Here is a 16,364-nt window from a genome sequence, read left to right on the forward strand (position 1 = left end):
CGTGGATGGGCATGAACGACGTGTTGCCTTTGCACAAACAACAGATAAGCTTTAACACTACGTGTGTGGTACTAAGCTGCTGCCAGTCTAGGTAAATTACCACCTACGATCAAGAAGAGAAAGGATGAGACTATGCAACTCATTTTTTTTTTTATTATTATTATTATTATTACTGTTGTAGACAAGGAGCCCAGCAGCTATTTCATCTAGTTATTGCTTTAGAATATTAAAGTGCAAAGATCACTTAAACACCCTAAAGTGCACAGTTGCTCATAAGGTTCAGATGTTCATTTCCAGGATGCCATTTGAAATCGGTCAGAAAAATATTTTGCCTTGTGTAGTAATCACTTCTTATCTTTTGCTTAGCTAATATTACTAAGCCAAAAGTTTGCTACATTTGCTACATACAGTGGTCATTTCTAGTGAGTTAGAGAGACTCACTATCAAAGACTCACTATCAAAGACTTTGATAGCAAGTCTCAGGTGAATTTACCCCAGACTGTGGGGTAATACCCATATTTACCCCATATTTCTCTTTGTGTAGCAATAATTATTAGTTGTTCCAGTGTTTCACTATAAAAGATATAAATAGAAAATAGGTTGTCTGCTCCCAAAGAGAAGTTCAACTTTTAAGGCCCGTCAGATCCCAGAACGTGTGAAGGTCTCGCTGATCCCATTTCCCTTAGAGTTCCCTTAGAGTCAGTAGAGTCATAGTCCCCCCAGGAAGCAAGTGGGCAGTGTGGCTTCCATCTCCCAACCCAAGGGGTCTCCATGCAATGGAGCAAAGAAAAAGCAACTGGAGTGACTCTGGAGTCCGATGCCGAGCAGGTGCAAGAGATGCAGCTTAGGTGCTGATGGGCCCTGTGATACTCTGCACATTTTCGGTGGATGTTTGAGCTCAGCGAGCCCCATCAAAGCCACTTCCCCCTTCTCTGTGTGAGCAGCTCCACAGCTGAGCATGGGCACAAGAGGAAGTTCTGCCACCGATGGTGTTTATCAGTTTGTGGTTTTAATGTTAACCTTGCTCTGACTGCTCAGGCGGGTTTGTTTTCTTTGTGAGGTGCTTTCGCTTGCTTCAGTTCAGGGGTTTGTGGCAAGTAAGATAAAGCAGTAGGAATTCTAAGTAAATAACCTGGAACTGAGAAGCAGAGCAGTGTACGGCATCTAAATACAGAACAGAGGGCAAACATCTTGGGATATTAAAGTCAGGGGTCTTGCATATACCACGGCAAGTTGGCTGGACATTGTGTTCTTTGTGAACTCTTAAAAGGATGTTGAAAAACTTGAGTAAATCACAACCAGATCATGTTTTATTGGATTTCATGGAAGGGTGACTCCATCCCATGCCCCTCGCACCCATCTGACTTTTCCTACACCAGCCTTTTACCGCTGTTACCTGCTATTCCAGCTACACAGTTACCTGCTTCTTAAAATGAGCCATCTGGCCAGGGTATACTTAATTTTTCAGGGTAGGAAGTAGCCACAAGATTTAAAAAAAGGGCAAATTGAGCTCCATGCACTGACCCAGTACAGCAGTTGTTCCGCTTTTCACTGCAGTCCCCTAGGAACAGCCCCACTCATGAGAACTCTGAATTGCTAAGAGTTCAGCCAAAGCATCTTCTGCCTACTCAAGTTTCTAGTCCCTCCTACATACATTTCCAAGTGCCTTGTTCTTTTTGCAGCACACCAATACACAACACTTCCTCCCCAGGCCTTCCCTGCTTTACATAATGCCTTATTTGCCTTTTTTCAGCCTCAAACTCTTTCCCAGATCCCCTCTCCTTGAAAAAGAACCTGAGACAATGAAGGGCATCCATTGACTGCAACGAGGTTCAGCCTTGAGGACAACTGGAGTTCTCCAGTTGTGATGTATCCTTATGAAAGCAGGACTCATATAAACCTTATAAATTTCTCTACTGGTTTCTGATAGGAAACATAGGAAACAGATCACAACAAATAAATATGATTAACAAAATCTGGTGCTTAGAGCATACTGTGTGCAACATGTCACACTTGATATGTTTTACTGTCCTTAATATAGCATTTCCATATGAGCCATTTCAGCTGCTGCTCATTTTTCCTATGATAACTTTGAAGGAGATGGTAGTTATCACTGTTCTGGTACCTTTTCTGTCATCACTTACCCAGAAATCTGAAGGAGCAAGAAACAAACCAGCTTATATTCATAGTGTAGCGGAAACAATCCTGTTACGTGGAGCATTTTTGTAGTGTAAGAATTGTTTATACCCGCATAGGTTGGATTTTCTTTTATTCTACCCCAAGATCTGCTCAGCTGAGTACATCACTACACAAGATGTGCAGTGAGCAGAGGGGTCGTGTCAGGTCTTAGTACCTCTTACAAGTTTATAGGAAACAAAGTCTACTGAAACATTAAAATCCAATGGAAAATAAAATGGTTTTGTGAACAAATATTAACTAATAATTGCTTATTTCACTGGATCTCCTTCCTAAATTAACTGTGGTTAGATAAAGGAGAAACTATTTTAATGATCCAAATTTAGGGCCAAATTTTCATGTACATTTCAAGCAGGCAGAGTGGTATGTACCCAAGATTTTAGACATGAATTCTTAACACAGATTTGTGCATGCTAATCATCAGGTATATTTTTTTATTGAAAGTTTTCCTTTTCCATGTTACATTTCTAGATGATCTCCCCTGCAGATGGAAATGCAAATGCCAGGTTTCTACTCATGCTCCCAGACCTGCTTCCTCCGCTTAAACTAAAATTGTAGTCTGCCTCTCTGAAATACCATTCCAGATGCATAACTGGCGGATCGAGCCCAGTGTGACTTAAATAGAACTTTTAATTCTGTCTCCTTTTCTTCTTTGATAATACAGTCTTATCTCACTCATATCTAGAGCTGCTGCGATGGCTCTAGGCCTGTTCTTCAGTCACATCAACCTCCTAACTCTCCACTGGCTTCAGTTTTCCAGTTGCATCAAATGAATGTTCCCTGTCTCTCCATTGAAAGGCCTTCATGGCCTCTTCCATCTCTGTCTACCTTTCACAAAAGCAAAGGCAGCTTGTGCCTCTGCAGACCCCACAGGCTGTGGATCTGCACCTTGACATCACCTAATCTGGCCTTTACTGACTTCAAGCACTTACATTTAGCAATATGTAAGTTTCATAACTTACATATTAAGCCCACAGGTTTCAATTAAACTAAAGTGTGTTAGTTCTGAAGAGGCTAACCTATGTTCTACAAAGAGAAAACAAGGGTGATCACCGTGGCCTGAGGCTTTTAGGATGGCCCGGATGACTCCAGAGGCCAACTAGGCCTTTGGCTGTAGAGGAAGGGGTTAAGAAAAGACAGATGAACTTTCACATCCCAGTTCCCTTGGCTGGGAAGGAAGTTTCTTCCTGACCCCCCATCAACCCTGTGGCAGGGAGCAAGATACACCCAGCAGTCTTGCAGAAAGAGAGTTTTCCTCATCGCTTCAAAGCACTTGCTTATACTAGTCTGTATTTCAAGTTATGAGCAATCCACAATGCCTCTGAAGAGGGAGAAGATAATATTTGACTGAATAAATTAAAGAAATCTGTTTTAATGAAAGCTGTTGTCTTTTGGATGTGTTTCAAAGCTGACTAAGATGCAAGTCCCGACTGAAGCTTTTTCAGCAGCTGGGATAGGTGCAAGGCCTGATTTTTTTTCCCCATATTCTCTAGTGTCTAATACCAGGAGCTGATTAAGTAGCTTTTCCTTCTGTGGAAACATTTACAGAGTCTCTTCTATCCAGTTGGCTACTTCCATAAATTATATATGACCTTAATCATGTTTGAGACCTCTAATCCTTCCAAATTCAGCTAAAGTTGTCCAATTGGTTTAAAATATATTACAGTGAGTACAGACAGGTATGAACAGACTCAGAGGAGATGTGCTGGTCACTGCTGGGAGGAGAAATGTGGAGGAGTGATAATCTCTCTCTCATTTTGGCCAGGGACATGAGATTCACTTACAGCCCTTACCTTAATCCAGAACCAGGAGTGTCAGAAACATGGTGAAGGCCACAAGCCTTATCCCTAAAAAGAAAGGACTGAGCAGGAAGACTCTGATACCGATACCAGGTTTGGAAAGAAGTAGTGAGATCCTCTAGGCCAAATCAAGCACTCATGGAGGCTCCAGTTTCCTCTGGAAGCCAAAGGAACATCTCATGGTGTCATTTAAATTAATGGCCAGTGCAGTGCCTTGCTCAGGAAACAGCAGTGCATATTTACAGCTAAAAGTACACCTGGTTTCGCACTGGAATAAACCTAACAAATGCAGAAGCCACCAGAATCCGTAGGCAGTACCTGGCACTGAACTTCTCTTGCTTATTCAATTGCCAATGCAGACTTTCTGGCTTTCTCCTGTTCAGGTTTTGGAGGAACTCCCACTGACCACCTGCACTTCCCTCTCCTCGCTTCCCTTCACAGGCTCTTCTGCCCTGAGAGCCACAGAAGCGTCACAGAACCTGCTGCTCGTGCGCCCAGGCCCCTGCTCGTGGCGCTGGGCAACATGCGGGTGCTCCCTGAGCGCTGCTGGGTGCCAGCTCCTCTCTTACCTCGTCCTTGCTTGGACTCGGGCAGTTATTACTGTATGTCACAGAATCACAGAACGTTTGGGGTTGGAAGGGACCTCTAGAGATCATCTAGTCCAACGCCCTGCTCCAGCAGGAACACCCAGAGCATGGGACACAGGGCGGCATCAAGGCGGGTTGGAAAGACCTCCAGAGAAGGAGACTCCACAGCCTCCCTGGGCAGCCTGTGCCAGGGCTCTGTCACCCTCACAGGGAAGAAGTTCCTCCTCAAATGGAGATGGAACTGCCTGTGTTTCAGCTTACACCCATTGCCCCTTGTCCTGTCACTGGCCACCACTGAGAAGAGCTTGGCCCCTTCCTCCCTACATTCCCCCTTCATGTACTTACACATGTTAATCAGATCCCCTCTCAGCCTTCTCATCTTCCTCTATGTTGCCACAGTGTGCAGCGTAACAGGGTCCTGGACTGTCCCTAGAGTTCCTGTCTACTTTAGGTAGGTGAAATAAAAGTAATACGCATGCAACAAATTGATTTTTATTTCTTGTTGTTCGAGGGGAGGAGATTCTGTAAACCCACCTAACGTATCCACTTAAAAAAAAAGAATAACTTAAAGTATAATGTGAACAGATCTGCAGATCCCAAATTACGGAGACCACTGTAAACAGCTAAATGAATTTCCCTTCACCCAAGAGAGCTGCCATCATATATGTTCTTTGAGGAGGAGGAGGAACTGCAATTTGTGAATGTACGTTTCCTTTCTCAGGTCATTTGAAATGCTCTGTAGCCAAGAAATGCTTGATTTGTGACAAGAAAAGTATCTTCAAGTTTGTCATTAACATAATATTTTTTAAAGTAGTGTATTTTAAAACTCATATGTATGTGCAATTATGTATGTATGTATATATGTATGTATGTATGCTAAGGTCTTAGGTTAAAAAAAAAAAAAAAAAAAAAAAAAAAGCAAGCTTAACAACTATATAGGGCTCTGCCTGTTTCTTTTTTTCCTGGTTACCAACCTTGTACAAATTAAAAACACATTAGCCACTTTGAAAATAAATCTGACGGCAGCTCAGCCTCTTCTCTTTGGAGTTTCGGTTTGCAGATAGCAGGGGCATTCCACTGGCTAAGCCACCACTTGAGTGAATTTCCTGATTTTGCTTGGTCGCTTAATTTCCTGTTGGGCTCACATTTTGCCTAATTCAAGACAAAAAGACCCCTATAAATGGGATGAATGATTGAAATTGCAGAGCTGGGCATAGTAATTTGATTGCAGTTCAGCATGTGCCTCTGAGCAGAGGTAGAATTTCTGAGATACGCATATAAGTAACTCTAAAAATGTCTTTAATTCAGCATTTTCTCCCCTTATTGAGTTACGGATATATGCATCCATACATTTGTAATTAAAGGTCTTCTCTTTGGGTTCAGATTTTAATGTGTGCCAGTGACAAGTTCTCCCCTGTTATGACATGAAGTTTTCAGTCTCTATAACAGGACAAGACGAAAACGATAGGAAGTCCTAGTGCTGTGGTCTGGTTCTCATAAAAGCTCCTGGTGCTCCTTAGGAAGACGTTTGAAGCAGATCTTCTCTGCACCATTTTTCCATAGCTTTACACAGCAACTTCTAAACACTCAGCACCATGAATGGGATTCAATAATCCTTTATCAGAAGGTGACAAAAATGGATCCCTAACACAGATTTTTAGGCCTCTCGCCTGATTGTTCCACACATCTTACAGCTTTATATATTGCCTCTCACAATACCTACACGCTGTACAAAATTACAAAGCTATAAAACCTTAAAATAAAATTGTGGGCTCTTTTCCTGTGTTCTTTCCTCAGTGAAGAACACTATCTAGTGGGGTTTTATTTATAGGCCAGCTCTGTGGAAGACTTTTTTAATTAAAAGACACACTTTGCACGTTCATGCCAACGCCATGAGCCAGGGCCCAGGGAAGGGTTTCCAGGGCACGTGTGAGAACGGAGCCTTTCCCAGCTCTAGCACTGGGCCCAGCAGCAGCATCAGGACTTCGCACTGATTGAGACCAATCTGAAAACCAAACTCATGATAATGTCCTATTAGCAGGTCCCTTTCTGAAATATCCTTTATTCACATTTCTTTTCAGTCGAGCGCCTGCTGGTGGAAAGGGTACCAACTTATGAATAAAGGTGAGCTGAACACATGTTACAGTGCAATGCTGCCATGGGTGTAGGTGCTTGGAGCGTGGTACTGAAAGGCCTGTTGTGAAGTGTGTTTCCAGCAACCTGATTTGTGCCTTCCTCCCTGAAAAAAATATTACTATTAAGCGTTACTCTCCATGTGTCTTTTCTGAGATGGACAGTTGTGGCAGGGGTCCTGCTTGGTTGTACATCTGGTTAATAACCTAGAAAATCATCACTATTTACAGCTGTTTCTAACAGGAACCGAGATCAAAGTTCAAGTTAATGTAAGAAAGGAAAATGAAAGTCGAGTCCGTTCTGTGCTGGGGAGGACGATACTCTGCCCTTTCGGGGCAGCATCTGGGAAGTATTTTTCCATCTCCTATTACTATAAGCCAGCTCCTGTGATCTTTATATTGTCCAGCTGTGTATTTAAAGCCACATCAAGAAGAGCACATTTAATTTGGGCATTTTTAACACACCACGTTTTCCGATTCTTTAAAAATCAATTTTACGTAGCAAGGGCTATCATGTAAAATCCCCATGCCCGGGTATCCTAATGGTCATGAAGCCAATGTACCGGCTTTTCCAAGAGCATGGACCTCAGCTGAAGGTTACCTCATCTTTTGGGATCTTGCAAGTAGAGTAATGGAGGTTCTTGAAGCCTTATAGACTAGGTAGCAGTAGCTGCAAATTTAATAATGAACAGGACCAAGGTATTATGATTGTTTAGGGCACTTTTAAGTTGATTTCCTTTTTAAACTGGCTAGCTAGGAGCAGCTATGGTTCAAATTGGACCCACGGCTTCCCCATAATTGAAGAGGGATTTACAGAAGATGCAGATGCTTTCCACGCCAAGGGCTGTGCATGGACAGAATGAGAACTGGCAATTACAATTAATTCCCGAGCCCGTATTCGGCACCAAGGAAGCAGCCGTGTGCATCCTTATTACCATGCATGGGTGGGGGAAGGGGTTTTTATAGGCTTTTATGAGCATTTTTTACAACGGTGGACTTGGAACTTGTGAAAACACTTGGATTTGGGGGCATGTGCTTGCCCTGGCTGGCACGAGGCTGCTCTGCTCGAGCAAAGTTGGCTGCAAAGGTTCGTGCTGTTGCATCCTACCTGTTACCAGCAGCGCTGCTTCCCCCCGGCTCCCCAGCAAGTCCTGGCAGCTCCGAGATAACATTTCAGTCAAGATCTACTCAGGCCAGGTTATCGATAGACGTTGGGAAAACAAATACCTTGAGGGAGCAGGACTTGGTTTTCCGTGTGCTTAATTTATGGGCCAAGCCTGCTCTGGCACAATGCAAGTCCATCTGTCAGTGTTCTTTGTCACGCGGCTTTTAGAGGATGTCATTTTGCTGGGGCAGGACATAAAAGAGGGTTTTAAGAACACTTTGCGCTCAAGTAATCGCGGCTGACTACTGTGCTCTCTGGTTACAATTAACAGCACAGCCTGACCAAATCTCTCAGATTCGGTTTGTTCGCAGGCCTGGGGCAACCAGAATATCTCTCTTTTGTCCCACACTCCTTCATCACCATGGCAACAAATGGGCAAAAATTATAAATATTTTTGTTTTTTTTTTCTTTGCAAGTTTACTGGTAAGTTTTCGAGACCACACACACATACTCAGGGAGTACAGGTAGTCTGAACTTGGGGATTAGCACGTCGAAACCGTAGGCTTAACCATCAAGCGTGGCCAAGGCCCCCTTGCCTTCCAAAGTCCGGAATAAACCATCCCAGCAAGGTCACACATTGCATTTAGCAAGGTCACATTGAGCAAGGACCGCACAGACGCAGGGTGTCCTCAGTCCGCGGGAGGGCACATGTGGCTGCAGACCCGGGAATGCGCCCGTCTCTCCGCACTGGATGCAGATGCTGCCCAGGAGGCCTCCGGTTCTTCCCTGCCCTGCAGCTCGCCGGGCACCCAGAAGCAGCAACAGCACGAGCATGTTTCATGGGAAAGTCTGCTTTTCGGTGGTTACGTGTTGCAGCTTGCGCGAGTGCTCATTTCCCTGTATCTGCCCCATCTCTTCTTTTCAAGTGACAGACCCTGCAAGCAGAAAGCTGTAAAGACACGCAGCGCCCGGGCTGCAAAGCGAGTCTCTTGGGAGACGGTAAAACAAACGGAGCCCCAAACACCCTCCCGCGCTGCCCAAACCACCTCCTGCCGCAGCACCCGCGGGCAGGGAGCGGGAGCAGATCCGGAAGGCAGAACACGGGCCTGCTCCCTCCCTGGCTTTCCCAGAGCAGGCCCATGGCCTCGGGAACAGGGGCAAGGGGAGAGGCCGGGATGTCCCACACAGAGCCACGCCAGCGCTCAGCTGTATAAAATATATTAAATTCCCATCTCGCGGGAGCCAGCATTGAAAGATTCGAGCAAGGCCAAGGCGTGACCTTTCACAGACAATAGGCAGGGCCTAATTGGCGCGGGCTCTTTGTGCGTCTCCCAGCGCCGCGCGGCCCGTTTCATGCTGCGGGCGCAGGGCTCGGCTGCAAGTGGGAAGCGGCGAGTTTGGGTGATGTCTGATTGTTCTGTAATGCCACCTGCTGACTCGAGGGCCGCAGCAGCCCGCGTATCAACAAGTCCTTTCACAGGGCCCCGCTTTTAACTGCGGCGCTATTTATATTAATGGGATCATTCAATGCGTTTCGCTCGCGTTCTGATTTAGAGCCCGAGGACAGACCGACGTTGCAAATCCTAAGTGATCGCCGTACGCTATAGCAGAGACAGCGACCACAGCAGCTTATTGTGCTCCAGTGCAAGTGCAAAATATAATCCGGTGAGTGGGGGAGTAGTTAAAAAAAGCCCTGGTATTTGGAATAATAAAATGTTGTGTGTTTAATGTGTGCTGCTTTTTTTTCCACGACTGATGGAAGCTGCAAGTGTTTGTGTGCCGGTGAGACAGTGCGTCTGCACTTGGAAAACAAGGGAGAGGGAGTAAAACACAAGTGTGTTTACTTTCCTTCTGTGGAGAGGCCCCGATGTGATGCTGTTCAAAGGCTGCTCTCATGGAGGGCGTCACTCCTGCGGTGCCTGTTCTCTGCAGAGATGCATGGGGGAGTAAAGAGATCCCCTTGCTGCAAATGGCCCCAAGCCATTTTCTACCTGGCTAAGCCTGGAAAAGTTTGAACGCAGATCTGGAGTGAAATCCAGATCTAGAATGAAGTAGTGAAGTACCTGCCTTCCAGGTCTCCACACTCCCCTTGCACCTCGCCTCTTTCTGCTCTGTCCATGCTCCTCGTGACCCTCGCACGTCCCTTCAGCTCCTTTTCCTCTTCACTCTGCTTGGTGCTGTTGTTTTTTCCTCCTAGCACCAACATTACTTGTGTGTTCCATAAACAAGGACTCACTGAGGCCTCCTCCAGCACCTGTTACAAATCCCTACGTGCGGGTCACGGCTTCCCCGTGGACACTGAGGGTCCCTTTCTCTCACAGGCAGTTAGAACCTCTTCTGCAGAGCCCTTTGCACCGCTCGCCTCCCTTAGGCACTTGAGCGGGGTCTAATTTTTGCGCTGGCCTCCCACACGTTTAATAAAAGACGCCCGTTCGAGCAGGCTGCGTGCCCGGAACGCAATTAAGCCTCCAACTGTCCGCTCTGTGTGGCCAAATCCGCCGCGTTCCCGGGGCTTCTCAGGTGCCGGTTCACGCTGGTTCATCAGGTTCCCGTGGTGGGGGGGAAATGCAATTTAGCTCTTTCAGTCTTAGTCATTGGAAATAAAAGGGGAGTAAGCAAGGCTTGTCTTTGGCTCTAGGAATGGCAAACAAACTAGGCGTGATCCTTTATCTTAAAGCAAAATTTGCAAGTGAACAAGGCCTTATAATTGATGCAGATTTAAAGATACAAGGGGAGGCTATTCTATGTTTAGGTTTAAATGACAAATCTTATCTCACTTTTCCCATCCCCTCCCTGTTTTCTTCCCTTGCACAGCAGAATGTTTAACAATACTTTCTTCAGACCCACTTCTCAAACCTGCCAGTCCTCACAGCCCCAGTGAATTTCGAAGCAGCTGGAGATATTTAGCAAGCTCGAAAAAAATTCCACCCCCCCCACCATCAAACCTTTCTTTCAACACCAACTGACCACAGAAAAGTCATAATACCTGAGACAAGCAGTTCTGTAGCCCGCTCTGGGTCATTCTGTGGCACTAACATGAGTATTGCACATAAGGAAGGCAACTTAAAAGCCACAACACGGCAGAAAACTGATAAATCAGCCCACATGGACATGTGCAGGGATAGGGAGTCTGCTGAATGATATAAAGAACTATATGCTGACTATATATATGGTACAAGGTTAATTGCTCATCGTACTCTGATGCTTGATTAGATGACAGAAGACTATAGTGCAATCATGGAATCATAGGGGTTGGAAAAGACCTTCAAGATCATCCTATGGTGCAGATGCAGCCAGGCTCTGCTGCTCTGTGGGCATGCCAGAAAATGACGCTTGCCTCTGTTTTATTTAGCAGCCTAGATGTCACCATATGTATAGCAAGGGGAGAAATATTTTCCACCTTCCAGGACTTAGCAGGGAGCAAGGCCTTAAAATTCTGCCCTGAGTTTAACCCTGACTCTGAAACGTTAAAACAAACAAACAAAAAATAAAACCTCATCTCTTTGCTTTTTTTTTTAGGTATTGAGAACAGGTAGATTAGATCACTGGGAGCAGCTGATGCCAGTGAAATAGCCCAGGGTGAATAGAGAAGCAAAGAAAATCTTTCTTGCCTACTTAGAGTGTGAGAAAAGATCCTAGTCTGTCCAGAGACGGATCCATTTAGAGATGGATCTTGACCTTCATTTTTAGTTACCTCATCTTCCTTTGTATGTGATTGGACATTTCATTGGCAGATGAATTTTGCCTCTCATTTGCAATTATGTAAGGAAAAAATAAGCTGTTTCACATAGTTTTCATTCTTTCAGAACAAAAAACTTCAAAAACACCCAACCTTCAATGCAAAGCAGGGTAGCACAGAAGCTAAAGGTCATCAGATTTTGATTTGCATTCCCAACGACTGCAGAGGACCTTGAAAATGTTCTATCATGTAATATCTTTGGCTATGAAGAGCTGCAGAAGACGCAGTAATGAGTTAACAAGGTACGAAAGAGGTCAGCAAAGAAGGAAGGAATAAACTGGAGAACAAGTAGAAGCTTTGCACACTTTGGTATCCTGATCTGTAGTTTTTCTCTTGTTTTTAAGCAGGAACTGGTGAAATTGCTCTGTAATTTTGTGTTGTATTTAGTAAAAGGTATTCACCAATAACTCAGTGGGTTGACCTTATCAAGTTACCTACTTCAAGAGCAAGAAGAGCCTGAGTCAGCTTGGGCTAACAAGATTTAAAACAAAGATATCTATAACAAAATTGCTTATTTCTGGTCAGTGCCTTCTGTGAGAAGCCATTGCTACTGTGAAAGGCAGTCAGATAACGAGGAAAGCGTGTTTCAGGATCACAAGGAGATTAGATTCAATAGATAAGCATTTCTCTACAGCCACCTTGGGCTCCATTCTTAATACTACGAGACCCATGTAAGAAATACAGATCTTCAGTTCTTCCTGTTCTCGTCTCTGCAGATATCAGCACTACGGTGTAATGAGAGGCACCTGGAGGCACCTTCTCCTTTGCTCCAGGAGAACCTGCGCAAGTTGCAGTCCTCTCCACTGCTCCCCAACATACATGGTCCTTTCCCAGGATATTCCTGGAGCAGACAGCAGGAACCAGTGCAGTAAATCCTACTGATTGGAGCTATGAAGCTCCAGGCTTGGTAGTCTGAAGCAACGTTACCTACAGCACCATTACTTACACATTACAGCAGTGTAGGTATCTAGATATCTTGCAGTAGGAGTCTAATTCTGCTTCTATGTCCTCAGTTAGATAGGACAGATAGTTAGATAGATGTCCTCCAAGATAGCCAGCCCTAAGTGCAGCCTGGCACTTTTGCCTCTACAGAAACTGGACTGAAATCACTAGACTTAATTAGAAAAAAAAAGCACAAACCAACAACAGTAACAACAAAAGACAGAGTTAGAGCTCAGCTCTGTTAGGTAACACAATCCCTGCTGTAAATAATAGGTGAAGGTATTTGATACTTTGAAGTAACCAGCCATTAGCCTCCTCAGTCATCTGGGCAGGATTTAACCTAGTGACCCAGAGGTGAGGTGTTCAAAACTCATCCCATGTTCCTGTTAACCATGTTCCTGTTAATCTCTTTATCTACTATATATTTATTCTGTTTAACCATTGCAAGAAACACAATTCCCTAAGTCCTCTCATCAGCTTGAGAGGTAACAGTTGAGGAATCTGTAGCTGGAATCCTACTATTAGGAGAGAGGGACCCCTTTATCCCTCTGTTCTCTACCCTCTGATTCTGCAATTAGCTCAAAGTGATTAGTCAGCTCAGAAACAGGTGCCAGGATTCATGGATCATGGAAAAGAGTGCTGCAGAAAAGTACAACAAGACAGTTCAAGTCACATCAGAAGGATCTGTGGACTGAGCGGGAAGGGGCATCTCTGCAGCCACTGACTTTTTTTTTTCTTTTTTTTTTTTTTTTTTTTTTTTGATACCATTCTATCAATGCCTTAATTGTCTCCAATTTCACTTGTAATGTTACACAGGACAAAGGGAATACTGAAAAAGTGTTTTCAATTTGGATAGGTCAGCCAGAAGACTGACGGATTTAACAGTTTCTTGGACAACTGACTAAGAGCTCAGGAGACATAATAGGAAAAGCAGCATGGTTTTATATCAAACAACGGAGCCATTGAGAAGCTTTGAACTTTTTGACTCCATGGACAAAAAAAATGCTGTTGTTTTCCAGTAGTTGGCAAAATACCCACAGAAAAGTAAAATGTCCATCTTTCAAACCACATCTTAATACTGAACGATGCATCGCATTTGTTGGTGGCAATAATTCATACAGGGTTTGCTGGAGAGACTGAAAGAGGAGCATCTTCTAAATGTGAAGAAGAGAAGGTTGCGTGAAATAGCATCTCCTATCCACTGGGTCCACCAGATAGTCAGTTCAGACATCACAGACATTGCCTTGGCATGGAAGTTGATTGGTAGAGCTATAAGATGTTGACACTCTGTGGTCTTACAGCATGACTCTGAAGTAGCAGTAATATGAATGTATATAAGTGTAATTTATATATGTAGCTGACCATAGTGGAGCTGGAGTAACAGATTGAGCTGGCATAAAGAGCTCTGGTGCCAAAACAGGGACCCCTGTCCTTCTCCCTTTCCCCATCAACAGGGAGCAAGGGTTTGTCAGCAGGAATAGTGTCATGCTGAATTTGCCTCATGCAGCATCCCCAAAGATCTGAGAGCATCAGGTACTTCCGAATATCAGACAAGAAACCAGGGATAAGTGCAACGCAACCGCAGGAGATGCTTGTTCATTTACAAACATGAGATTTATATCTCCTTTAAATTAAGGATATGAGCCACCAGGAGCAGCAAAACGAGACAGTAGAAACCTCTCCAGTGTCCACAACCAGCCTTGCTTAAGTTCCTTTTGTTTTAAGGTAACTTTACTAAATTTTCAATAGCAGTACTGGCTAGAGCTCAAAAGAGTTGTTAAGTAATATCCAGGTACAAGTGTGTTTTTTAACAGGGCTATGGACAGCTAAACCATACTGATCTGATGCTTCACTTCCAGTTTCTTCAGTATCTTTAAATACTGAACTGAAACACTGAAACTACCTGAAATACTTCTCAGATGACTGAATTACTGAAAACACGTGTATTGGGTAGATTCATTATAATCCCCCCATTGCAACATAAACAGCAAGGGAAAAAGGCAACCAACCAACTCCCCCACCACTGTTTTAGCCATTCCAGATTCACATTGTTTACACCTGGAAGACAGAAAACAAATTGCCCTGTGGGTACAAGTTAAAATTCCTTTTGATTCATACTGTGGCATTAATCAAAACAAAAACAAACAAACAAAAAGCATCTGCAGTAGTTAAATATTTACTTACTACCTGGAGCAAGAGGCAAAGGCAGGATGAAAGCAAGGGAAACAGCCCCTGCTCTGCCTCCATCAGCCCAGGTGACATTGCACAAGTGATTTTTCTCCTGTGCTTCAGCTTCCCCATCTGTAAGTGGGGAAATGCTGATGTTTGCTCGCTGGGCAGGTGAAGCCCCGGTTTGTAAAAGCCACCTGTGATTGTCCTGTGCATTTTCTCTGCACGGGGCAGGTCTCTAAATCGCTGTGTACAACAGGACCAGGTTCAGTTTCCCCAGACCTCACAAGGAGGGCACCTTTGCACGGAGTGCTCCTGTATCCCTGCCCGTTCCAGGCAGCTCAGGCCGCTGCTTTCTGCTCGCTGGGATGCTGGAATGGTGCAGCTCTGATGTGGTGTTGGCAGCGGGAGGCTGCTCCGCTCCCTGCAGCAACGTGGATAGGGAAGGCAGCGGGGCAGCGCTGAGCCCGGGCACGGGCAGGTCCCATTCCAGAGCTTTGGTGCTGCTGCCTCCTCTCCAGCCTTCCCTTCCTGCAGCAACTACTGCTCATCAGCGCAGATTAACACAAGCAAACTGCAGAGGAAACGAATTCAGGCCAATCTCAGGCAGTGGGGCTCTGCTGCTGACCTTCAGTGGGCCTGGGCTGGAGCCCTGCAGCTTTCCTTGCGCCTCCTTCCCCTCAGCCCTCGCTGCAGCCGGCGGCCCCGGGAGGAGGCACTGCCAGGTACAAACTCCACGAGCCACATTCAGGACCTCCCCGGATTCATTCCAGCCATTCCCTGGCCCGCTCTGTCTGCAAAGAGCCGTGTGAGCCATTTTAGAGCTCCTTCTAAAGGGTAGGAGAATAAGGTCAAGAACAGATCTCAATTCATTTCTAAAGGTTTCTGTAGGGGTATGAAGAATTTAAAGGTCCTCTCACCTCCTCTCTTGTTTATCTAGTAGCCTCAGGCCTCATCTACATGAAAGAGTTGCACCAACGTAACTAGATGTTAATTTAAACCAATTCATTAAACTAATACAAACCCTGGAGGAAAGGGAGGAATGGACGTTCCTGCAGAGTATTAAAACCAGACTGCTATCGGTTTGCTTTAATCTGGTGAGAAACTAAACCAAAGTAAGGAGTGCCCACGGACAGGTTTGCTCTGGTTTGACAGAACATATGGAAAAGAGCAATGCAAATCACAGCCGGGAGTTCTCACTCAGCAGAGCCAGAGCTTCTTACTCGCCTGCAGAGACCAAGCTAGGACTTGATCCGAATGCCTTCCACTCCACCTGCCTTTGGAGCAAGGCTTGGCTCTCCCTCCTTGCAGAAGAGAGCTAATCTGTGTCTGCTTTACTCCTGTGGACAGCATTCATTTGAGGCATGGGGCTGAATCTGCTCTGGGCACTGCGGAACCACAGGCAGATCCCAGCAGACAATCTCAGATCCCAGCAGACAATTCCCTAGACAATCCAAGCAGGGCTTTGAGGGAGAAGCTGCATCCGCAGCCGGGCCGGTTGACGGGAACGCGTGTCCCGAGCTGCTCTGCTCTGCATCATCCCCACGGATGGGGTGGCCACCAAGTCCCCTCCCCATCCCCCCAAAGGCAAAGTGTGAGAAATGCCACCCCAAAGTGCCAAGCAATGAAAACAAGCCCAGAAGGAGAGGGATGGCATGGGGGCTGCTCCTCAACGCTGAAAGGGCCTGAAAGGCC

The sequence above is a fragment of the Nothoprocta perdicaria genome, unplaced genomic scaffold, assembly GCF_003342845.1.
Source record: "Nothoprocta perdicaria isolate Ctin4 unplaced genomic scaffold, notPer1 scaffold_14, whole genome shotgun sequence".
Classification (NCBI taxonomy): Eukaryota; Metazoa; Chordata; class Aves; order Tinamiformes; family Tinamidae; genus Nothoprocta; species Nothoprocta perdicaria.